General features: G+C 41.2%; 1 protein-coding gene and 1 pseudogene across 2 annotated transcripts in view; both read right to left on the bottom strand.

Moving 5' to 3' along the window:
• Positions 1–25,457, bottom strand: part of KCNH1 (potassium voltage-gated channel subfamily H member 1) — a 372,290-nt gene that overhangs the window by 121,648 nt on the left and 225,185 nt on the right. The gene's annotated exons all lie outside the window — the stretch shown is intronic.
• On the bottom strand, positions 8,829–10,482 carry LOC144315333 (acidic leucine-rich nuclear phosphoprotein 32 family member B-like; annotated as a pseudogene).

Here is a 25,457-nt window from a genome sequence, read left to right as displayed (position 1 = left end):
AAAATTCTCTTGGTTCCACCTTTTGTTTCATCCAGTTTTACAGAGATAGAACATTGTATTAGTTTAAGGTATATCACAAAATGATTTGATATATGTATAGACTGAGAAATGATTACCACGATAAGTTTAGTTACATAGTTAATTGAGTTCTTTGATAGTTTCTTTCCCTTCATTTTTCTATTCTTTTTTTCCCAGATCTCCTGTTAATCAGGTGCTGAACTCCTGGACTAATCTAATATTCTTATTTTTCTCTCCAGTTTCCTATCACTTCATGGGAAATTTCTTCAATTTTTATCTCCTATTTCTTTTACTTATTTTTTAGAGAGAGGGAGAGAGAAAGAGAGAGAGAGAGAGAGAGATTGCATGAGGGGGTATGGTGGGGGCAGAGGGAGAGAGAGAGAGACAGAATCTTAAGCAGGTTCCATGCCCAGCATGAAGCCCAATGTGGGGCTCAATCTTATGACCCTGAGACAGTGACCTGAGCCGAAATCAAGAGTTGGATGCTCAACCAACTGAGCCACTTGGATGCCCTGTTTTACCTTTTATTTAATTTTCATTTGATGTTATACTTTGCATTCCCATCGATTTCTTATTCTCTAAATGTTGCTTTTTAATAGCATTCTGTTGTTTCATTGATGTTAATATCTTTTGTCTTCTGAAGATATTAATAATAGATATATTTTTAAGTTTTCTTATCCCTGCTTGGTCTTTGTTTCTTCATTTATTTGTGTTTGCCTGCCTTTCAGATTACAAACATATGGTAATCCTTAGGTGCCTGCTTATAATTAAGAGTGGGACCCTTGTGTGTATGAGTGGGGGAGAAGTCGTCGTTGGGGACCTGGTTGGACTTTGTGTTGAAGAATGTACGGTGTCATCAACTTTAGGATTGTCCTTTTGGATTTTGCTAAGTTCCTAGAGAAGTCCTCAGTCTCCTGGCTGGAGAATGCTTGCAGCATAGTAATCAAGTAAGGAGGTTGAAGGTCTCAACATTCAGTATATAAACTTTGCCTTAGGCTCTTCTGTCATATGGTACCTCTTCCTTTCACTGTCCCTTGTCTCTTCCAGCCTAGAGACTCTCTCAAGAATACACATGGCTTCTGTGAGTGGGGGAGGGGCACTGACTCAGCTTCATAGAAGGAGAAGGATATTTGGGGGTCTAAATGCTGCTTCTTTTTTTTGAGAGAGAGAGTGAGAGAGCACGTGCACAAGCAAGCAGGGGTGAGTGGGTGGAGGGAGGGCAGAGGGAAAGGCAGAGAGAGAATCTTAAGCAGACTCCATGCCCAGTGCGGAGCCCAACGCGGGGCTCGATCCCATGACCCTGAAATCATGACCTGAGCTGAAATCAAGAGTCAGATGCTTAACTGACAGCCACCCAGGCGCCCCTACAGGGATCTAAATGCTTCTTAAACTTTCAACCAGCCCTATTTTTAGCTCCCCCTTCATTCTCACTTCTAATGACACTATTGCCACTAATGCCTAGGTCTTTCAGGAAATTCTGCTGTAAATCAAATTATTGTCTAGATTTCCCCTCTATCATCTTAGGATTCAGCTTTCTTTGGTCTGCCAAGTCAATCACTGCTTTTTAGCTTTCCAATTTTTGTTACTCTCCTCTCTCGTGCTCTTTGTCCTAATGTGTTAATGTGCTAAAAGGACGTTTCCTTTGTTGTTGCTTTAATGGTGTTTTGGGAGTGATCGGATGTAAATGTGTGTGTTCAGTCAACCATGTTTTCTGACAGCCATACTAATGGTTTGCAAAGGCAATTAGGAACTGCTGGCTGTGGCCCAAGGTGACCCCCCACAAAACTGAAAAGTAGTTTTCAAATCTTTAAAGCCAAGAGCTCAGAGCAGTGTAGCAATCATACAAAATAAAGCCACCTAAGGGTGGGTACCATCACTACTTGGCAGAAAAGGAAAACGAAGTTCAGTATCAGTGAAACAGCATGCAGGGAGGCCAGAACCCAGGGTCTCTCTGACCCCAAGGCCATACTCCACTAAATCACCCCCTCCTAAGCTTCAGTGTGTGTCAGAATCACCTGGAGGGCATCTGACACAGTTCTGGACACTTGACCCCAGAGTTCCTGATTCCATAGGGTGGGTGGGCCCTAGAGAATATATATCTCTAACAAATTCCCAGGTAATACTGTTACTGCTGGGAACAGTGAGAAGCACGGCACTATCGTTCTCTCTCCTCTTCCACCGTTTGTTTTATTTCAGATTATGTTGTCAAACTCTATGGACATAAATGTTGCTTTTGATTAGTTCTTCATGGTCAAGGCATGTTACATTATTCACCAATTTCTTTTTTTAGAGTAGGTTTATACAGATCAAAAGGAGAGAGCTGCTTTTCTATGAAAAGCCCATTTCTGGGATATAGACTATAATATCCTCCCTTTCCCCTCCTCCCCCCTTCCTTCTCTCCACCCTGTTCCCCGCTTCAACTCTACTCCCACCCTAGCTATCCTGTCACCCCCAGACCTCACAGATGCCGAAAAGAAAAACCAAGGAAACAGAAACCCTTTCCAATTCCTGCTTGTGAACCAGATAGTGCCTCATATTCAATATCTATTAAGATTATGCCTTACTACTGCTTATTTTAATGAGATTTAATTTCTTCATTTTTTGAAGAAAAAAAAAGAAGACTCTTGTTAGATGAGTTTCCCTTAGAAGAAAATCGCCAGTCTTATGATCCTCAATTCCCCATTAGCCAGCCATATGATTAGGATGAACTGCTCATTAAGTCATGTAGCTGTACTGGTGGGTTGGGGGTAAAAGTCATTAACACACACAACATTGGCACTGAGAGCTCAAAGCAGTCCAGAGACATCCTTTCACTTCCAAGACATTAATGAGATACAGCAAGTAGAATCTAAATAGCCAGAGAAGGAGCTCAGAAATGGAATCTTCTGCTTTCTCGGTTAAGCACAGCCCAGCAAATCCTAAAGAGGTGAACCCAGTGACTTCTGCACTCACAATATTATCTGATAAGGACAGGAAGATGGTGTCTTCTGACTTACACCTTCTTGGGTTCAAATTCCAGCTCAGCCACTTAGAGCTGTGTGGCCAGATGCAAATTATTTTGCTGTTTACTCCCTTCATTTCCGTCAGTCTAACAAAAGAAATATCACCTGCTCACTTCCCTGGGATGTTGGGAGAATGAGACACTGTGAAAAGTACCCAGAGTACTGAATTGGAACAAAGAGACCTTCGATGTTACTGTCTCTTGCAGCTAGTCCGCAAGTCCAGTGTCAGAACACACACATCAGAGGGCAATTTGCTAAGACAGTAGCCTGGAACACTAGCCTGAATGGGAACTATTATCTTTTACTTGTACAGACAGACTTAAAATTTATCATAACAGGAAAACACTGGAATCCAGAGAGAGGTTTCACACCAAACTCATCCTGCAAAAACAGAGGACTGCAAAGGAGCTTCTCAAATCCATACATGTTAAGAACTTTGACACATCGGGGGCACCTGTGTGGCTCAGTGGTTGAGTGTCTGCCTTCAGCTCAGGTTGTGATCCTGGGGTCCTGGGATCGAGTTTCACATCAGGCTCCCCATGGGGACCCTGCTTCTCCCTCTGCCTGTGTCTCTGTCTTTCTTTCTGTGTCTCTTATGAATAAGTCAATAATATTTACTTAAAAAAAAAGAACTTTGACACAATAGTTGAAATACTATGTGGTGATTCAGAATGAAGCTATTCATTGATTAGGAAGGACTGAAGGATACATGGAAGCATGCAGGAAGGAAGCAGGGACAGGGAGGAGGGCCTGAGAACCCAAATTAAGTCCTCATTCCATGTCAAATTGGCCCACATGACAGCAACACATCTCATTTTGTTAATGTAGTATTTTTGGTCTTTGCTGCTGTTATTGCGCATGCTTATCCTAATGTGATGATGAGTGGGTGTGAGGATAATGTTTATATTGGCATAGTAACTGGCAACTAACTTTTAAAATCTTATTTCTTGAAATCCATAGCTATGGGTCTATCTCACTGTCTGGGAAGAAATGAGTAGTAACAAGGGGGGAGATAAAAAAAAAGTAGTGCCATGTTAGCAGATCAACTCAGCCTAGGAGAACTATGTACTTTGGAGACAAAAAGTTACAATTTGGAAACCTGGTTTCACTACCAACCCCAGGAAAATCGTTCTTCCTCTCTAAATATCTTTATATAGAATAGTTACCTATAGTTTATTTTTTAATAAGTGGGATCATGTATGCAAACTGCTTACCACAGCACCTGGTATATAATAAATGCCCGATAAATATGATAATTAATAGCAAGATGGTTAAGGACCATCTCCAGAGTCATCATTTCCTGGAAACATTCCTTCACTAAATCATCTGATGTCTTAATTCAACAAACATTAACTGAATACTCAGGCGTGTCAGGTGCTATGGTGGGAAGCAACATGGTGTAGTGAAAATTACTTGGTGTCTGAAAAGAAAGAATGCTATTGGCCCTGCCACTGTCGGGGAGCAAGGATTTCTTTCCCCTTCAAGGGTCCTTCTAGCTGGACTAAGAATCAAATTGACATGAGACAGATTAACAAGAGAAAATAAAAAGTAATAGCATTCATACAGGGAATCCACCCAGACATGACAATTCCAAAGGCAGTCAGGCAAAATGATGTCTACATGTCACCCTGAACTAAGGAGAAGGGGTTAGGGGTCTGGGACTTCAGAAGAAAGGAATCACTTCACAAGGCGATAAGAAGAGCAGGTACTTGGTAATTAGAGGTTTGTCCTGCCATACAGATGGGTCTCTCAGGTCAAATTTATCTCTGCTAATAACCAATTTAGATTCTTCTATGTGGTTAATAGAAGGACAAAAGTTTCTCTTCAACCCACAGGGCGTTGATTGCCCTCAGGTCAAAATAATCTTCATGACAAAGTGGCTCATCTTGGGGCATCCTGCCCTTGGCCCCTACACCATAAATTTATGTCCTAAGAGCCTCAGTTTCCTCATTTATGAAAGAGAGAGCATAATCTGCCCATGTCGGGATTTCTGTGAAGATTCACCGAATTCACAGGATAAATATCCGCCACGGTGCTGGCATGGGGTGGATCCAAAAAAAATCTGAGTTTTCTTTCTTGACCCACTCAATGTTAATATCCCTCCATTCATCACCCCGAGACTCAGGTTCCCTCAGTTCTACTGTGATATGTAGGCTTGTGCTTTTCTTTAAACATAAGACTTTCTGGAGTGCAAGAGTTATGGTGATCATTCCAGGGATATCTTTCTTCTTCTGCATCAGGGGGTGCTCAGAAAGTGCTGTTGGCTGACTACTGGAAGAGACTGTCCCAGAGAGGTGAGTTCCCTCAGGTTTAATGGTACAAGGTTTACAATGTGGGTGGGCTTTTTCTACGCCCCACAACCACTTCTCTGACACCAGCTGGGTGTCCTACAATTCAACTCCATTCTGAGGCTATCTGCCAGAGGCAGCATCAGATTCCACAGATTAAGGGCTCAGCCCCAAAGACTGCCTCCACTTAAGATGCCATTTGCAAGTCCAGATTGCTACTTGTACTTCTGACAATAGTTCCCATGAACTCCTCCATAGGTTCGATTAATTCGCTAGAGCAGCTCACTGAACTTGGGAAACCTGTGTACTCACTAGATTAATGGTTTATTACAAAAGATATTAAAGGAAAGGAGCCAATAGCTTGATGAAGAGATACACAGGGCAGGCCCTGAACAAAGGAGTGTCTGTCCTCCTGGAGTTTGGGGCCTGGCATGGCACTTGGAAGCGTTCTGGTTCACCAACCTGAAGCTCTTCAAATCCTCTTCCCTTGGTTTCTTATGGAGGATTCATTACATAGGCATGATTGATTAAATCATTGGCTATTGGTGAATAAAGTCCATATTCATCCCCTCTTCCCTCCCAGGAGGTTAGTGGGGGAGCAGAAATGGGGTGGGGGTTGAAAGTTCCAACCCTCTAATCATTTGATTGGCTTTCCTGGCAACCAGCCCAGATCCTTAGGCGCCTCCAAAAGTCACCTCATTAATACAACAAGAGACACTTTTATTGCTGTCAGCAGAGGAAATTCCAAGGGTTTTAGGAGCTCTGTGCCAGAAACAGGGAGGAAAAGCAAATATGTATTTAGCCCTATAAATCATAACATCACACAAAGGCTTCATGAAGTGGTCTCAAACCAGGATCAATCACTTGCTTGGGCAGTCAGAAATGCAAATTCTCATGCCCACTCCAAATCTACTGAATCCAAATCTCCAGAGGTGAGACCCAGGAATTTGTAGCTCTTCAAACCCTGCAAGTGATTTTTTGCGGCATCTTCATGTTTGAGACACACTGCTTTATACCCCAGGGATCCCCACTATTTCTCTAATAAATTGTCAGTATAATGCTCTACTTTAAAGGAGGAGAATGGTCTAAGGGGAAAAAATACTGGGCCATATTGAGGAAGCAGGATGAGGCCAAGAAGGCAGCTAGCCTTACCCCTCTAGACAGAATAACGACAGTGAAGCCAGGAGAGAATGAGGGAATGATCCCACAGGTCAGTGGTACCTGCATGCAGGGAATACAAATGACTATACTCTCTTCTCAGTGTCCTACCAAGACTATGTCCTCATTCCTCCTCAAGCTGGACAGTTTTCTTCTGAGCACAGAAAGTGTCCCTGAAATCAGGGAATTTAAAACACTCATACATTCTGTACTTTATAACAAAAAAAGCCTGAAAACTCTCACTTAATATCTTGCTAAGAATAGCACAAATTCCTATAACCACGCTGAAACTCTGCTGTGTTGGTGAATGTCACTTAACAAGCAAAATTCTTACAGGGGAGACAGAAGGTTATTTTCAGCTATTTCTCATCTGTCGAATAAAACAACAGCTCCCACTCCACAGTAACCCATTAACCATGCAGTCTGTGCCATCTCATTTCAACCAGTGTTTTAATAGCACCACAGATAAAAGCACAGCAATTTCCACAGGCAATTACTTCTGCAAATGAATCAAGAAGGTCAGACACAGGTTGGAAAGGTCTCCAAATAATTTGCTACTTTTACTTATTTTGTGCTTGCTGAGTTCCTGATTGCAAAGAGACAACCACTTAGTTACAGTACACCTGGCTAAAAAGATAGAGTGGCTTGCAGGTTTTCAAACCCAGGTCTTGCTTGACTTCATAATGAGAGCCCTAAGTTTATATCTGGCCAATATGAGTCATCAAAGAGAATCTAATTAGCAAAGCCATTTAAAATAATACATAATTTTTAAAGCCATTTAAACAGGCATGTTAACCTGAAGGGAGATCATTTTCCAATAGTAGTTATGTCTACTCCTAAAGTTATGAGCTCTCAGAAAGTTCAAATTTTTCTTCTCCCTCTCTAAACAACGACAAAAAAGAAAAAAAGTGTTTTTTTTTTCAAAAGACATTACTATCACCATGGTGAATTAAATTGGAACAGCACAATGCATGAAACGTCTCAAAGAAATACCTCTTCCAATAATAGTAAGAGAAAGAAATTAAAATCACTTTATCCATTGTTGACAACTCTGATCTTGGCACTTCAGAATCTGCTGATTTTCCTACTTGAATGACCAGCAGTCTCTTAGTTTCTCAAAGGCAGTCCTGGAATTATTTGGTTGCTAAGTGACATTGTAGATCCCAGCGCCTCTGTCCACACTGTCTCAAGTGACCATGACCCAACCAGCTTCCTACTCCACGGCATGCCGAGGAGTGGAGAGAACAGAAACTCTCATCTTGGACATATCTTCCATTCTTTCATGAGTCAGTGGTCCTCATTCTGGCTCTGCTGTCTCATAGCTGTAAGCCAAGTGACTTCACCTCTTTGTGCAAAGAGACCCAAATATTTGTTTCAAAAAGGAATAATAACAGTAATAATCACAACTGAAATTTATATGCTTTTTATGATGTACAAATCACTATTCCAATCATTTTGCATACATGATTTATGTCCTGGTAGCTACTACTACTAGTATCTTCATTTTATAGATGAAAGCTGAGTCCAGAATGTCTAAGTGATTTGCCCAAAGTCACACAGCTGGGAAATGACAGATGGAGGATTCACACGCAGGCAGGCTGGCTTGGGAGCCCACTCCACCATGGCACCAGGTGCCTCTGTTAAACACATGTCTACTGTATACCAGATACTGCTCCGGTGCTGCAGATACACCACTGGCTCACTGAAATCTCTTAAGAGCCCTATGAGGAAGGGACTGTCATTAGCCTTATTTGCAGACAGGCCACAGAGAGGTTAAGTAAGTTGGCTAAGGTCACACCTAGTAAGCATGGAGCTAGATTCAACCCCAGTCCCCTGCCTGAAACATTTATGGAGGGTTTCTCAGCCTCCACACCATTGATACTTTGGACCGGCTCATTCTTTGCTGTGGGAAATTTTTTTTATGTTAAGATTTTATTTACAAGCCTCCGTTGTTGTACGGAAAGTAAAAATGCTGTTATAGTCTTGATGTGACTAGTAGCCACTGGCGGTTGACGCGCCAACCACTCACTCACCAACCACCCATGCTACAGCAAGCCTCCAGAACCTAACAGCACTTACAATTTTGTTGGGGTGAAGTTCCCAAGTTGATGGTGGATTTTGAAGAGGGACCAAATGGTGAAAGAATGTAACAGGAACTATTCTTTGGCTCTTTGGGTGGGTGGTGTCCTGTGGTTGGTATCACAGATAACCTTTATTACTATTATTATCTAAACTGCTACCGATGAGCAGTCCAACCAATACTAAACAGTTCTTTCTTTGCAGGTTATTTTGGTCTTAATTATCATCTTCATCAGTTTCTCTTTTCCTCTTTTACCTTCCCCCTTTCTTCCTCCTCATCCCCTTAATCTTCATCACCTTGCCCATCAGGTCCAAATTCTTCCTCCTCACTGACTTCAATTTTATCCTACCCCTCCCCCATTTACACTTCTTCTTCCTCTTCATCTTCTTGGTTATCAAACTCCTCCTCCTCCTCACCATCCTCATCCTCCTCATCTTCTCCTACAGCTGGCTCTTCTTCATGCACACCATCTACCTGGACTTCTGGATCCTCTCTGTCCTAGCCATCCAGGTAGGTCAAGCTGGGGAAGATGCTCTCTCCCTAGCTATTCAGACTAGTAACCCCACGGTTAGAAACAGATTCAGGCTTTTCAGACATTCCCACTTTTTCAGAGGTTCCAAGGTGCTGATATTTTGCGGTAGATTGCACTGAAGTTCAGATGTGTGAAATTTGAAAGGCTTTCTGCTAACCTGTCCAGACCTCTAAAGACGCTACTGACATCCAGCTCAAGCTTTTTCAATTTAGGTATCTAGGAGAGATTTGAAACTGAAATCAAGCCTGCATTTATGGAACTGAGCAACTCTACACTCACAAAGTCAGTGCTCAGCCCACAATTTTCCCGTCATCTGATCTGCAGTTGTCCGAGACAAGTTTTCCAACACCTGCGGGGTCTGGTTCCTCAGCTCCAAGGGGAGCCTTCTCTTCAAGTCCACGGTGTCTCTTCCTCACTCTTCAAACTTCACTTTCCACATAGAGGCAGAGAGATGACAGGCATCCGGGCCTGTGCGGGGAGGGCCCCCAGACGGTCGGGCACTGGAGCCCCCCGGGACCCAAGTGACTCCCCGGGGGGGCCCAAGGAAGGGCATGGGAGCACAGCGCTGGTCTCACTACCACACCCCTCCCAGCCACCAGCCACACTGCACTGAGATGCTGGGGGGCGGGTCGGGGCAGCTCAGCTTGGCTTGACTTGGCCCCTTGAATAAATAAACCAACCAAAGGAGGAAGTCAGACAAGAAACAGGGCTGCAGGGAATCTAAAGTCCCTCTGATCTCCAAGAAATGACTATGATTATGAATTATGATTGTGGAATTGGATAGAAAAATTGAAGTGGATGATAATACACCAGGTCTATTCAAGATGATAAAAACTTAGCCTTTCTCATCTTCTTAGAGACAGAAAGACAATTTTCAGCCTAATGGTGATGTCCATAATTGACTCTGAGGACTTCTTATAAGCCCAGATATCTGTCTCCTGCAAAGATTTTGATGAGGTAGAAATAATTTTCCTGCTATAACCTGTACCATAGCCTCTGTTGCTTCCCCACCCTAACTCTGACACATCATAGCAGTCAGAGCTCTGCAGTCACACTGACTGAAGAGTTAAATACTAGCTCTGCTACTTACTTGCTGTGTGACTTTGAGCAAAGCACTTGATCTCTCTGAACTCCATTTTCTCCATCTGCACAAATAGAGAATAATACCATCCTTGGTGAGGACTAAACATGATGAAATATATGAAATGCTCCACGTAGTACATGCTCAACACATGTTGCTATGTTATTATTATTCAACATCCAACTCAAAACAAAACCTAACTCTTTCAGAAGCCTTCAGGAACCATCACATCTAACTACCCCCCTTCTGCTCCCCAGTGTAACTCATGTGCAAAATCAACAATCCTCAGATGAGTCCTGCCTACCTGGAACCATCATGACCATGTTTGTCAATCAGGGGGCATAGCAGAATCATCAAAACAGCTTTTTTAAGATTATATTTTCCTAGGTTTAGTTATAGTCAGGGGTGAACTGAGGTGAGAAGAGGGTGAGCAAGTAGATTTTTTTTAAAACTCCCCATGATTCTTACAGGCACCATTATCTCATCCACTTCTGTGAGCCTCTAAATTATCTGTGAGTAACCACTGGATGCCTTGTTTTGAAAAAGTCTGGTTATGTTCAACTATTCTAAAAATGTTTAAGGAAAAGAATATGATGCCTTTATGAAACAGATTATAAAAGAACAGGCTTAGCCAAGAAGCACTTAACGCTAACTGGGTACTGATGATTTAAAAAAAAATAAAAGAGGGGGTGTAGTTAATTGAAGAAACTAGTAACTTTTGAACTTTCTGCTAGTTAAGAAGAAATAATCATAGGCTAGGTTCAGATTTTACAGAAACTAGAAAAAAATTGCAGCCTTTACTTTTTTCCCCTCTTTTCTCACTTGAAAGAGGAAAGATTAAGGAATAGTATGGAGAGAAAAAGGTAATTTTAGGCCTTGAAATTAGCAAGGTCAATATTTTTCATGAAGAGAGATGGCTAAGGGTGGCTGGCCAAATGTCAGGAGGAAGGAACAGAACCTTCACCAGGGCTTTGAGCAGCCAAGCCTTGAGTGTCTGCCATGACACTTTGGACAAGTCAAGGGCCCTGGGCTTCCAGCCCTGAATCACTGGGCCTGCAAGACAGTCAAGGTTACCCAGGGGGAAGAAAGCAAAAGAAAAATTAAGCTAAGCAGTGGTGGATGTGTTGAGCTTAGGGAGGGAAAAAACCCAACATTCAACTTGTATTTAGCTGTTTGATAAGATATGTACATATCTTGATAAATCTGTCCAAAAAATAGCAACCAGAAATTATTATATTCTATTCTGTTGACAGTATTGTTGCTAATAGAAAAGGACCAACTGGTAAATTCCTTCAGATTTCTGATTCAGTTTTACCATACCAATACCACTCAATAGTTGCCTTGGGGGTAGCTACCAGGGACTGTAAGAATGGTGCATATAAAAATATGATCAGCCTTGAGGTAAGCAGAAGAAACCATCCCTAGGAAATGCTTCTGGAGAGGCAACACTCAGGATAGAAGGAAGCATGTGGGAAGATGTTCCAGACAATGGAAAGAACATCTCCAAAACTGCAAAAGGCAGGGATAATGACAATGTGGGCTAGGGGACAGGTGAGGTTATTTAGCTGTGGTATTAAGTACATGGAAACAAAGTCTGCATTTAACTGTAGACTGCATTTGGGGAAATGAGTGAAGAAAGCTCTTATGCATAAGAGGATGCCAGAACTGAGTCTTGAATTATTCTGGTAAATGAGGAAGTGAGGGTAAATGGAAAATTCTGGGCAAAGGGAACAGTATGACCAAGCCCAGATGGTTGAAAGAACAAATCTTGTTGAGGAACTGCAAGTCTCTCAGCATAGCTGATTCTTAGAATTCAAGAATGGTGATGGGGTGACTCTAAGATGTCATGTGACAAGACAACACCATGAAAGGCATCCTTAGGTTTTATCTTATAAGCAGTGGAAATCCTTATTTACACCTGGTTTCTCCACTCTTGGGCTCAGCACAGACATGGCAAACTCAACCAGCATCCTGAGATGCAGAATTTGCTCCACTTGCAGATTCCAGGGGAAGAATCAGAGCAGCCCCCAACTGCGTCACTCTAACAGCTGGCTTCAGGCCAAGGGGGACACTAACCATCTCAATATTTATGAGTGATCCACTGGTATCACCATACGTTTTAAACTTCTAATTTGGTTTGCAAGATGGGCCATCATATTGATATTACATTCATTCTGATACAGATGTTGGCTAGTCAAATTTTCAAATTGCCATAGCTTCTGTAGCTTTTGAAATGTTTTCCAACTTAATTCAGCACCCAGGGAGGAGTTTCAGAAAGATGTTTTCACTGAGTCAAGTCTACAGTCTACACATGGGCTAGTAAATGGAAGACCAGAAGTAGACTCTCATCCAGCATATACACAGGGGGCAGAGATCCTGATTCCGTGACAGCCCTCTATTTCTCTTCTAAAACTTAGATTTCATTTGAGGAATATAAAAAAATAGTGAAAGAGAATAAAGGGGAAAGAAGAAAAAATGAGTGGGAAATATCAGAAAGGGAAACAGAACATGAAACACTCCTAACTCTGGGAACGAACTAGGGGTGGTGGGAGGGGAGGTAGACGGGGGGTGGGGGTGACTGGGTGACGGGCACTGAGGTGGGCACTTGATGGGATGAGCACTGGGTGTTATTCTACATGTTGGCAAATTGAACACCAATAAAAAATAAATTTATTAAAAATAAATAAATAAATAATCCATAAATAAATAAATAAATAAATAAATAAATAAATAAATAAATAAATCTTAGATTTCAGCTCCACTCAGAGAGGCTCTTCTGAGCCAGTCAACCCTCTCGTTGCCCCCTAAATCCAAAAGGAAGGAGGCAGAGAACCTGAGCAGTGGCAGGCTTGGTTGACCCTGGGAAGCTAAACATTGCCATCAATAAGAGGAGGAAAATGGAAGTTCTGAGGGGCCCACACTTACTACAGAAAGAGCAGACAATAGTCTCTACTCTGCCCTGAGAGGTATGATTGAAACCCTGGGCTGTTCCCCAGTATGACTCTCAGGGGCTCTAACAGAAATCATCCAACTTTCAGTTGATATTATAATAGCTCTAAATTCTCTACCAACAATGCATTAGTGTGGACCACTCCCACCGGTATCCCGCCCTTGGGTGGCTCCTGCTCCTCCCTGGTCTCTGATTACAACAGATGGACTGGGGTGTCAGAATGATAAAAGTGAGCCCCATTTGGCACATGGTTGTTTAATCAGCAGCAGTATATGCTCAGCTGCTTAGAAACTGCGGGCCATGTACCCTCTTTAGAACTAAAAACAGTTCAACTATTAATGCAGAAATGAATGGGTTTTCAGATAATCACTTCAGTCTAATAGCCAAACTTGATCTCTTTATTTATTCTCTTATTCCACAAACATTTACTGAGCATCTCCCTTGTGTTAGGTGTGGTATTAGCACTGAGGTACAATGTCTGATGAGAGCAGTGTCTATATGAATAGACAAATGAGACACAGTGTGGTCAGCACAATCTAGACTTAGGGGTGGGGGTTAAGGCGTAGGAGTGGGCAGGGTGTACAGCATCCCCAGAGAACAGTTTTGAAGGAAAAACAGAGTTGGGAGTATGGCAGTGGAATGGGAAAGGAAGACTTCCAAGCAAAAGCACACGGTCCAGCCCTTGGGCACAGGGTATGGATGGCGAGGGCAGTGAGAGAGGAGGCTGGACAGGTGCACAGGGACTAGGCTTGAAGCCCTATGTCAGGCTAAGTAAGATGCTGGGATTTGCACAAATCAAGACTTGCTCACCAAACCCACCTCTGAACCAGTGGATGTTTCCAGAGCTTCATTAAATATAATGAGGGGACAGGCACTGCCCTTTGCTGAAGAATTTACAGGTATTCGGTTATGTCCACCCATTAAGTCTCAGTGCTCTGGTTAAATCCTAGCAGAGTCATGAAGTCACTGCAGCTAAATCAGCCAATCAGTAAAGAACATGGATCGAATGCCCGACCTCCGCAACTACCAGCCTCTCCTTTGTTTTTTTTCTTTTCAGTCCTATCACGCAGGCTCAACAGGCTCAATGATATTTTGGTATCATTTCTGCACACTTCTTCCATCACCCTCCTCATTTTAGTTACCTATCTGACCATTTCCCCTGTTCCACTCCTGCTGCTGCTTCTGGTGTGCACAGCCATCCCTCCTCAAAGGCCCCCAAGCCCTCATCCTCTCTCCAGTCCCTCCCAAACCACCTCAAATCTTGCTTCTACACAGTGGTAGCCACAATCTGAAGACACTCTTTGGATCATATCATTCCTGGCTCCAAATTTCAGAAGTTCCCCACTGAACTCAGCATCTGGTCTATCCTCCTTGGGTCGGTGCCCAGGCGGGGGTTCCAACATGCCTATCCACACTTATCTTCACTACTCATGCTCACGCAGCTGGGCTCGCCCAGTGCTTCACTTTGACTTCTGTTTTAGCACTTGTCACACATAACTCACAATGTCGTTGTCTTTAGACATGCCTCCTCTCCACGGGGAAGGCAAGTTCTGTAAGGGTAGGGGTGACAGGTATATTTCCTCACCTCTGTTGCTCTTCTGCACCTGGCACAGGGTAAACTCTCAACACATTACTGATGAGCTGAATTTCACTCTCCAGAAGAACCCAGTGAGTTCTTGGCCACCAGTGCTTCTATTTCTTCCTGTGAGCTGCTCCTGGCCTAGCCCGGTTCTACCGATGGTACCCATGGTAACAAATGGCCATCTCAGACACTATGGTAATGTAAGAATGGGCTCCAGGCAGTCAATTACTTGAGGACAGCAAAAAGATTCTATAACTTAGTAATGCAGTTTGAGTGAAAAGGAGAAAAAAAAAAATCCAAATTTGAAAGTTCATAGGCCAGCAATATTTTCCACAAAAGAGAACTGATTCCCAGTTGTGCATAAAATTGTTCCAAAAGTAACTGGTATGCCCGAGAGGCTTCCTGAGGTTGAAGACTTCTGCCAGAAGAGTGGCCAGTAGAGCTCAGTTTAAACATTTTTCCCCTAAGGACCATATTGCATCAAGAAAAGGCCCAACGATGACATGTACTCTCCCTGCATTTTTTTTTTACAGCACATCTTAATCTGGTCATGTCTTTTTCCTGCTTAAAAGCCTTCCAACACTCTTCTTACTGGAGAACAGAGTCCAAACACCTTAGTAAAAAAAAAAAAAAAAAAAAAAAAAAAAAGGCTAACATTTATTGAGTGCTAGCTTTATGCCGAGTACTAGGTCAAGTATTTTACAGAGCTTATTTCATTGAATCCTAGCGACCTATATAACAGGCACTATTTTAGTACCTATTTTAAATATCTGAAAACTGAGATACAGTGAGGTTACATAACTTGGCCCAAATCACTCAGGAACCAGTGGTAGAATCAAGACTTGAACTAGGCAGTCTGTGGCCTGAGCACTCTATCCCTGCACTGGCCCTTGCCTACTGGTGTGGCTCCGTCTCTCACAGTGATCCTCTGTCCCTTGTCCTCCCTAAGCCCCTCTTGGCTTTGTTCAGTACCCTGATTATGCCCAGTTCCCTCAGTCAGCCCCTGGACCTTTGTTGCCAGAAAGTCCATTATTCTGATGAATGTGACCCTCTCAACTGGGGTCTCAAATTCGAGCTTTAGGACTGCTTTCCACTCTTAAAACCTTGAGGACAACAAAGAATTTTTGTTTATGCAGATTATATCTGTCACTACTTACCATGTTACAATGTCAATCTGAGAAAACTTAAAAATATTTATTTATCCACTTAAAAATAATAACATGTTCATTAGAGGTTAACAGACATTGTGTATGTTACAAAAATAGCAACACTATCCAAAACATTAAAAAATTAGTAAAAAGAGTGCTACTGCTTTACATTTATATAAATCTTTTTAATGCCTGGTTTAAGAGATGACAGCTAAATTTTTTGTACCTGCTTCTGCCCTCAACCTGAGGTGGCATGTTGTTCTGGTTGAAGTATATGAAGAAAATCCAGTCTGACAGAGGTATGTAGTTGGCAAAGGGAAGAATATTTTAATAGCCCTTTCAGACAACTAAGGACATTCTCCTCTGATACTACCCTAAAACTCAACAAGTGGTAGCTTCTTAGAGTTTAATGTGGGATCTGAAATCATATCATTGAACTCTTCGTATTCTGTTATATGAATACATTGGTCTACTTTGCACTTCGAATGGGTCTTTTACCCACATATGATTTTGTGACATCACGCATTGGTCATATGGAAAATATGAGTTCATTAAGTGATGCAGATCTTCCAAAAGTCAACACATTCCATCAAACAATACCAAAAACCATACTCGTTAATATTGCCATCAATTGAATCCACACAGTCTTTTGTATTAGAAACTGTCACATTTGTGATGGCAGTTACCAGTTTTCCATAATTCCAACTTTTGCTGGAAAGCTTTAATTTTATAATTGGTAACAAATACTGTCAGTCATTTTCCTTGACATGATGGGCTCACCTCAGTGATTTTTCATGAAAATGTCGTCCAAATACCCAAGACTGGAAAGCGATACTTTATGAGTCATTTATTCTTTCGAGTAAAAATGGCAGTGAAAACAGCAGGAAAAGAGACCCTGTTGCTGTGTGGAATCCAATTGCACAAATGCTTTTCCTTGAAGCAGCCGAATTTCAGAACGCAGAAGTGCTTTACATATGCTTCCAATTTTGTCACACAGAATGTTAAAATATATACTCAAGGGTCAAGATTGACTAAATTTAACTATTCTTATCACTTCATCAAGGGCATTCTTCAGTAAAACTGTGGGGTTTTTTTGTTTTTTTGTTTTGTTTTGTTTTGTTTTGTTTTAGCAAGTGCTTGGTACTGAAGAATATAATGACAACTAATACAGTCTGGGACTGCCTTGATTCATGCTAAGGTCTGGCTACTTACACACCATTGCTTTTGTACCATCAATGCACACATCAACACAGTAAAAGAGGCAGATAAAGTCTTTGCATTATTGTATAAATAGCTTTGCAATCTCTTTGGGAAGGTCTTGGGAACCCTGGGAATACAAAGATCCTGCTTTGAGAACTGTTGCCCTTACACACCTCTTTAGTGTCATTTTGAATGCTGTTTCCCCGAGGAATCTTACCACCTCCCCTCCTTCTGAGCCACCACTGTGATTTGCACAAACTTCTGGCATAGTTATAACATTTTATGATGCATAGTTAATTATATCATCTTTCTCATCTACAACTGTAAGTTTCTCTAGGCAGAAACCACGTCTTATTTAATCTCTAAATACCAAACCTTTAACAGTGTCAAGCACCTGGTAAGTGCTTGATAAATACTGTTGAATGAGTGAATAATTTGTATGGTAGATTGTGTTTTCTAAAGCTGGTTATGACAATATGTCCCATCACACTTACTCTTCTATATTCTTGCCACATACCAGGTTAGTCCCCTCTCTTTTAACGTGGTAGGCTTTGTGACTGCATCAACCTTCAGAGCATGGTAGAAGAGATGCCATGTGACTTCTAAGGCTAGGTCTTTAAAGTGCCATGCATTTCTGCCTTCATCCTTGGGGACAGTCACACTTGGAACCCAGCCATTATACCAGGAGAAAGTCCAAACAGCCTCTGGAGAGGCCTACATGGAAAGCAACCTGGGTCCCTGGCTCAAAGCCCCAGTTGGGTTCCCAGCCTACACTCAGGTACTACCCAGGTGAGTGAGCCATCTTAAAAAAGATCATCCGGTGTCCAGTTAAGCTGAGCCACTGACAGCAGGTGGGACAGAAAGCAGACATCATGATGAACCAATGACCAGTTGCAGATTTACAAGCTAAATTAAAAAATTGCTACTGTTTTTAAATCACTACATTTTGGGGTAATTTGTTATGCAGCAACAGGTATTCTATAAACTTTATATTTGAGTTACACTCCCTACCAAACTGTCAGGTCATAGGAAAAAGAAACTATGATATACTTACTCCAGTATTCTCTCCCACATCTAGCATAGGGCTGGACACATTGTAAGTACTCAAATGTATATGTTGACTTAAGTCGGTGCTTGTTTTGGATGCCACATATCCAGTTAAATATAATCAATATAATCATGGATCCTACACAGGGAAATGTCTCATTTCCCAGGACACAATTAAATACTACCATGCCCATTAGGAAATGACATGAAATGTAAAACACAAGCCATAAAACCCTGATCTCCCTATTTTTCCCCATGAATTAAGCTACAGAAGGATTTTAAATAGTCGTTACTAGACAAATGTCTGTCTACCTAGCTGCTTGCCAGCTCAGATGAGAAGCATGAGGTAGCCAGTTAGGAAGTCAGACAAGGGATGCCAGAGAAGACAAGGCAGATGAAGAAAATGTTGGCATGTATTACTTACATAACTTGCTATTTTTGTGATTGTTTCCACTTTTAAGCAACCTTGCTTTATTTATAGCTTAACATTATTAGCTAAATTAAGAAAGCAAAAATCGTATTATGTATTTTTAGCACTAATTTAAAACCATAAAAGAAATTTCACGGGATTTGTTAGTCAAGAAAAGATCTACCTCGGCTGAATGCATCAATAGACATAAACTGAATAATGTTAGTGGAAGTTATTCCAAAGAAATGGAGACCAAGGAGCTTGTGCTAGTTTTATTGGAAGTACCATTCCTCATATACAAAGTTTGGATTTGGGGGTGCCTGGGTGGCTCAGCAGTTGAGCATCCGCCTTTGGCCCAAGGCATGATCCTAGAGTCCCGGGATTGAGTCCCACATCGGGCTCCCCGCAGGGAGCCTGCTTCTCCCTCTGCCTGTGTCTCCGCCTCTCTCTCTCTCTCTGTCTCTCATGAATAAATAAATAAAATCTTTAAAAAAACAACAATAACAAAGTTTGGATTTGTAGGTGTTTGAGGGTGGCATGCTAAACCCAAAAGTGTGTTATTGGCAGATATGTTCAAGTATGATACCTCTAAAACTACGCGGGCAGAATTTACTCACACATGTTTTTTTAAAAATAAGCTCAAAACCAAAAGAACTATTTGAAATAAGAGGACTGCATTAGAAAGCCACAGAAGCAAATGTTCAAAATTTTACCTATTAACACTTTGCAAGCTTCTAATAAAATAGCACTTTGGATTGCTAAAGAAAAAAAAAAAAAACCCTCATGCAATCAATAAAATGGTGAAAATCTGCATCAGAGGTATTTGCTTAGAAATGTTGGGTGAATCTGTGGTGAAAAGGGTAGCTCCAGTACCACTTTCAAATGATATCACAGAGTAACATGCCAGGCTAATGATACAGAAGACCAACTCACAGACCAAATAAAACAAGCAAAGGATTTCTCATTGCAACTTGCCAAGTGCACCAATACTACTAACATGGCAATAATCTTTCAGTACATATAAGACTCAAACATGGGGATCCCTGGGTGGCGCAGCGGTTTGGCGCCTGCCTTTGGCCCAGGGCGTGATCCTGGAGACCCGGGATCGAATCCCATGTCGGGCTCCTGGTGCATGGAGCCTGCTTCTCCCTCTGCCTGTGTCTCTGCCTCTCTCTCTCTCTCTCTGTGACTATCATGAATAAATAAATAAAATCTTTAAAAAAAAAAAAAAAAGACTCAAACATGATAGTGATATGAAGAATCCCGCCCTTTTCCGCATGTTCACTGCCAAAAGACACAGCTAGCTCTCCAACGTATAAAGCTAAAAAAATTACATTGTCAACAGATGTGGTTTGGAGTTTAAGTTTTGTGTAGAGTATGTTCTGAGAGCACAGCTGCAAAGACAAGAAAACATTCTGGAATTATACAGATTAATAAACTTCGCACCAGAGTGTAAATTAACGCATTGCTGCCTTTGTTGAGAAAGACTTGCTTCAAAAACAAGTCAACTCAACGAAACACTACATTTACTACATTTAGTGATGTAGTAAACATTGTACAAAAATTCTGTAAAGGTAAATGAATTAAATTCATGATTACTCTGAATAAATTATTGAGAGGGAAGCCAAGAATAAACAACCGTATTATATGTTGACATTTGATGGTTATCAAGAGGAAAAGTTGTGTCAAGAATGTCTGAAATGCTTAGTGTTCTATCAACTTTGTCCCCACTTTACAAAGATGTAAATTAGAGCTCGAAACTTGTTTCTTAAAAAAAAAAAAAAAAAAAGAAACTTGTTTCTTTGTCCATCCTTGTTATTTTAATGATATTAATACTTCCATGTAAGGGAGGAACATATTTTTTTAAAGATTTTATTTATTTATCTATTCATTCATTCATTCATTCATTCATTCATGAGAGATACAGAGAGAGAGGCAGAGACATAGGCAGAAGGAGAAGCAAACTCGCTGAGCCTGATGTGGGACTCGATCCCAGGACCCCAGAATCACTCCCTGAGCCAAAGTCAGACAATCAACCACTGAGCCACCCAGGTGTCCTGAGGAACATGTTTTTCAATGACAGATAAGACTGAGAACCCAGAACAAAAGCTAGCAATTTAAGAATACAGTTTCCATAGTTTACAACATGTTCCAGATTTAACAAGCATCACTGAAGGATGGGGTGATATTGATATAGCATGTCTGAAAAAAGTTATTACCAAATATTTTTGGAATTTGAGAAAATGTTTGGAATTTATTTTTTAAGTGTATGCATAGACAATTCTATGGATTCCTTTTTTTCATCAAAAGATCATTTAAATTTAACTAGCATTTTTGGAACTGGCTACTGATGAAGAACTGAAGATGAATTTGGAAACACAACACCACTTGCCTCATTTTAGATAAAAATTACAAATGAATATTCTGAGCGAGGCTAAATTAACTAGAGTCGCTTTTTTATTCCAGTGAACATTTATATGAGGCCACCCAGAGCACCTGGATGTTAATCCCACCACCGTAAGGAGAAATGCAGGGGCAGATCCTAAATGACCTTGAATGCCCTTCATAACATACCTTGGAACATAAGCCACATAAACTTCCAGGAAGGTCTTTCTTTCCTGTCTCCAGACCCTGTAGGAGAATGTTCTATTCCTTCATGCTGGGAGTAGTCTTATTCCACTCTTCAGTAATAATTATTCTTGTTCACTGTTATTCAGAAAGTCATTGCAAATCATTTCTGAAAGCACTTGCTCTTGAACAAAGGGGTTTAGATGAGGATGGCTCAGAGGATTAGTTGTCACCATCCTAAAAGATGTGGACTCTACCTGGGAGTGGAGCCCTGCAGTTTTTTGAGATTGGTGTGTAGTTCCCAGAACCACATATCAGAAAAGACCATCGAGTTGCCAACAACTACTTTCATTCAGCATGCTTTTGCTAAGTGTTTAAACTATGGCTTGTGTCCTTGATGCACTCAGGTTGGGTTTCATCATCTATCCCCCAAGAACAGCATTTTTGTCAATCCAACCTAGACTCAATAAATTAGCAAGCAAGAAGCAAGCTCATCTATGCATGGTGTTCATTCAAAGTGTGCATATAGGCATTTAATAGGAGGAATTGCTTTTTCACTCATAACTTTGTTTAATTATGATTGAGGAATGACAAAAGTACAAGTGTAATAGGAATTTTCTATATTAATCACCAGTGTGTGCATGTCAAATAAAAAATATGTGCAGCCTTTGTAATCCTTTTTCTCTGTTTGTTCTGAGTATGTTTACTGAAATAAAAGTTTATGTCTGTTGAATCTAATTTAAAAATTGGGGCTTGTATTTTATTCATCTATTTAAAATTCAATTTTTCCAAATTTAACTCATTATGTTTTGACAAAAGTATTAGTCTGAGATGGAATGAATATTTTAAGAAATCAAAAACTAGTTCTTTACCACAGACAGCTTGAGACACACTGAACTAGCAAACTGACAAGAGGGCATGTGTTATTTTTATGTTTTATTTGCGGAGACTCTCCAGACCCATTATTAATAGGTGTGCTCTGAACTGTTTTCTACCTGCAGCAATGGGTTTCTGGGGAGCCACTTATACCCATTCCCCAACACCCAGGTCCCTATGTTCATGACTTCCCAAGGTGGCTCCATATGGAGTTAGTCATGCTAGTCACAAAGAATAAAGTGAAAATAATAAACATACAACCTCACATCAGCCCAATTCATTTTGGACAATAAAACCAACTAGAAAAGAGTCCACCGAAAAGGTCAAACAATAAAGGGGTCATGGCACCTTAACCCTCCTGGGAAGAACTATAAGATTATTTTTTCTTTTCCTTCTTTTTTAAAGGGAGCACAATAATGGAAAGAGAGCTGACAACCTCTAGTTCAGGATTTCAGGATTTCAGTTGAGAACATCTAAGAAGCATTTTTCCTCTCACCATGAAATTATCTGCTACATCAATTCTACAGTCACTCTGAATACATACAAACTAAAATGACTTATACTCTGAAAGTTACATTTCCAATGGACGACGTGCAAAAAGCAGCGTTGCAAAATGTGCCTTTGTCTGCAGAGCCCAGTGAGCAATTACCTACCTCTCCTGACCACGCTGTGTAGGCACAGAGCCTACGCGGCACCTTTGCCAAGTCTGCCCGGGGCCCACAGAGTTGGCTCGTGGCAACTCAGAGCCTGGTGGAAAAGCACATTCGCCATAGAGAGCTAGTTTCTTAAACCTGGAGAGAATATAAATTTAACCTTCTTCAATTTCATAAATACAATTCCAACCTTTTAAAAATATCAGAGCGCAAAACCCTTCTTGACTATGTAATCTCTCCTTAACTTGTAAATTTATACTGCAACAGACGTTAACAAGTACTACTACTTCTCAAGGATTTGGGAAGTGAACCTGGAAGATCAAAGATGAATAAGGCAATTGCTATGCTTACAGGTGCTTTTGCTATAAAGCAAACAGGTCATTATTTCAGTACTTTCTATGTGTACATTACAACTCACATTTGAATGTCTTAACTGAAATAGGCAGAGAAGAATTATTGCCATTTTCCCAAAGAGGAACTGGAAAGTAGGACTTATTAAGTTATCTTCTTACATTCACACCACAAGGGTATGATCTAGAACATATGATCTAGAGTGGTGGCTAAAAGCATGGCTTTGGGATCAGATGTATCTGCGCTCACAAATCAGCTCCAATGGTCACTGCCTCAGCTGGTTATTTTAGACTTATTAGTCCATTCCATTTTCTTATCTACAAAATGGAGATAAATAATAAATAGATAAATAATACGTGCCTCAATAGGCTATTGAAGGAATAATTGAAAATGTTTGTGAAGGAGCTCAGTAAGTGATGGTAACTATCATCATTTCTTCAAGAATCCTTTATTAAGCCCCCTCCTCTGGGACGCCTGGGTGGCTCAGCGGTTGAGCGTCTGCCTTCAGCTCAGGGTGTGATCCCAGAGTCTGAGGATCAAGTCCCACATTGGGCTCCCTGCATAGAGCACAGAGCCTGCTTCTCCCTCTGTCTATGTCTCTGCCTCCCTCTCTCTCTGTGTCTCTCATGAATAAATAAATAAAATATTTTTTAAAAAGCCCCCTCTTGTATGTACTACAGTGTGCAGAGAATAACAGACACAGGAACTTACCATGCAATACAAGAAGAAACAGGCAAAGGATGGAACATAATAAAACAAAAACCATCGATGAGGCATTGATAAGGTCTGCATCCTCAATGTGTCCATAGTAACATATAGATCTCAGAGCACTTATGGAATATGCTGTCATTGTCAGAGTCTCTGGCCACCCTACTCCTACCTCTCACCAGTAGATTACAAAGTCCAGGTAAGTTTTACTATTTTGCCAAATCCTCAGTTATTTACTATACAAGTACTGACAGGCCATGGAGTCAGGGAATGAGTGCACCAAGGACACAGCCATGGTGATTGCCCTTGGGGACCTGCCATGAAGCAGGCACTCAACAAAGCATGCTGACTTAAAGTAGGTTGTCAAATTGTTCTTTCGTAAATTTTCCAGTTATCTTTCTTCTGCTGATTTCTAATTTAATTGCATGTGGTCTGACAGCAGATACTATGTGATGTCTATTCTTTTAAATTTGTTTAGGTATGTTTTATGGCCCAGAATATGGTCTCTCTTGGTAAATGCTCCATGTGAGCTTGAGAAGAAGGTGTATTCTGCTACTGTTGGATGAAGTAGTCCATAGATGTCAATTATGTCCAGTTGACTGATGGTATTGTTGAGTTCAACTTTGTCCTTACTCATTTTCTGCCTGCTGGATCTGTCCATTTCTGACAGAGGGTTGTTGAAATTGCCAATTATGATAGTGGGTTCATCTCTTTCTCTTTGCAGTTCTCAGTTTTTGCTTCATATAGGTCTTTTTTTTTTAAACTTAACTATTTATTTATTTGAGAGAGAGGGTAAGTGGGAGGAGGGGCAAAGAGGGGAAAAGCAGACTCCATGCTGAGCACAGAGCCTGACTCAGAGCTCGATCTCATGACCCTGAATAATGACCTAAGCAGACAGAAACCAAGAGTCAGACACTCAACGGACTGAGCCACTCAGGTGCCCCTGCCTCCTCCAGTTTGATGCTCTATTTTTAGACACATATACATTACGGTAGTTATATCTTCTTAGAGAATGGACCTCTTTAACATTATGTAATGCCCAAGACTGTCCTTTCTAAACAGGGGTTTTGAAAACTACTCATCTATGTCAAAGACCCAGCCCAGGGGCTCCATACCCAGGTAGGGTCCCTATCTTCTAGGACAGTGGCAGTTAATCCTCTGAGACAGCTCCAGCTAAACCCCATTGTTCAAGAGCAGACCCTTTCACCTATGATTTGCAATGACTTTCTGAATAACAATTAATCATTATTACTAAAGAATGGAATAAAACTGCTCCCAGAATGAAGGAAGAGAACATTTGCCTAGGGGGTCTGGAGGTGGAAAAAGAAGGCCATCATGGAAGTGTGTATAGTTTATGTAACTAGGTATATTTTGAAGGATGTCCAAGGTCATTTAGGATACGCACCCCCCCCCCCCCCCCCGCATTTCTCCTTAGGATGGAGGGACTGAAACACAGGGCTCTCTGGGTAGTCTGATTTAATAAGAATCCTAGTCTAAGCAGGAAATGAGCTCTAGTGGAGGGAAGTTGGGAAGGAAGGCCCACTTAGCCTCTCCTCCATGGTTCTGACAATTCAGCTCTAGCAGCAAACTGCAGTTCCCACTCAGCAAAACAAAAGACCTGCAGTTAACTGGACACATGGTTCTCAGAAGGCATTTAGTGGATATCTTTGTTACCTAATCAAACATGTCCAGTGTTAAGTTTCACTTCTATGTACAGTACTCTCCCTAATGTGAGTTCCGGTAGGAACAATCTCTTTCTTATAAAATTCTTAGGGTTATTACAATGCCCTTTTCTTAGGATGGTAC

This window comes from Canis aureus, chromosome 6 (genome assembly GCF_053574225.1).
Source record: "Canis aureus isolate CA01 chromosome 6, VMU_Caureus_v.1.0, whole genome shotgun sequence".
NCBI classification, from domain to species: Eukaryota; Metazoa; Chordata; class Mammalia; order Carnivora; family Canidae; genus Canis; species Canis aureus.
The sequence above is the reverse complement of the archived record's forward strand: the minus strand, read 5'-3'. Positions and strand labels throughout refer to the sequence as shown.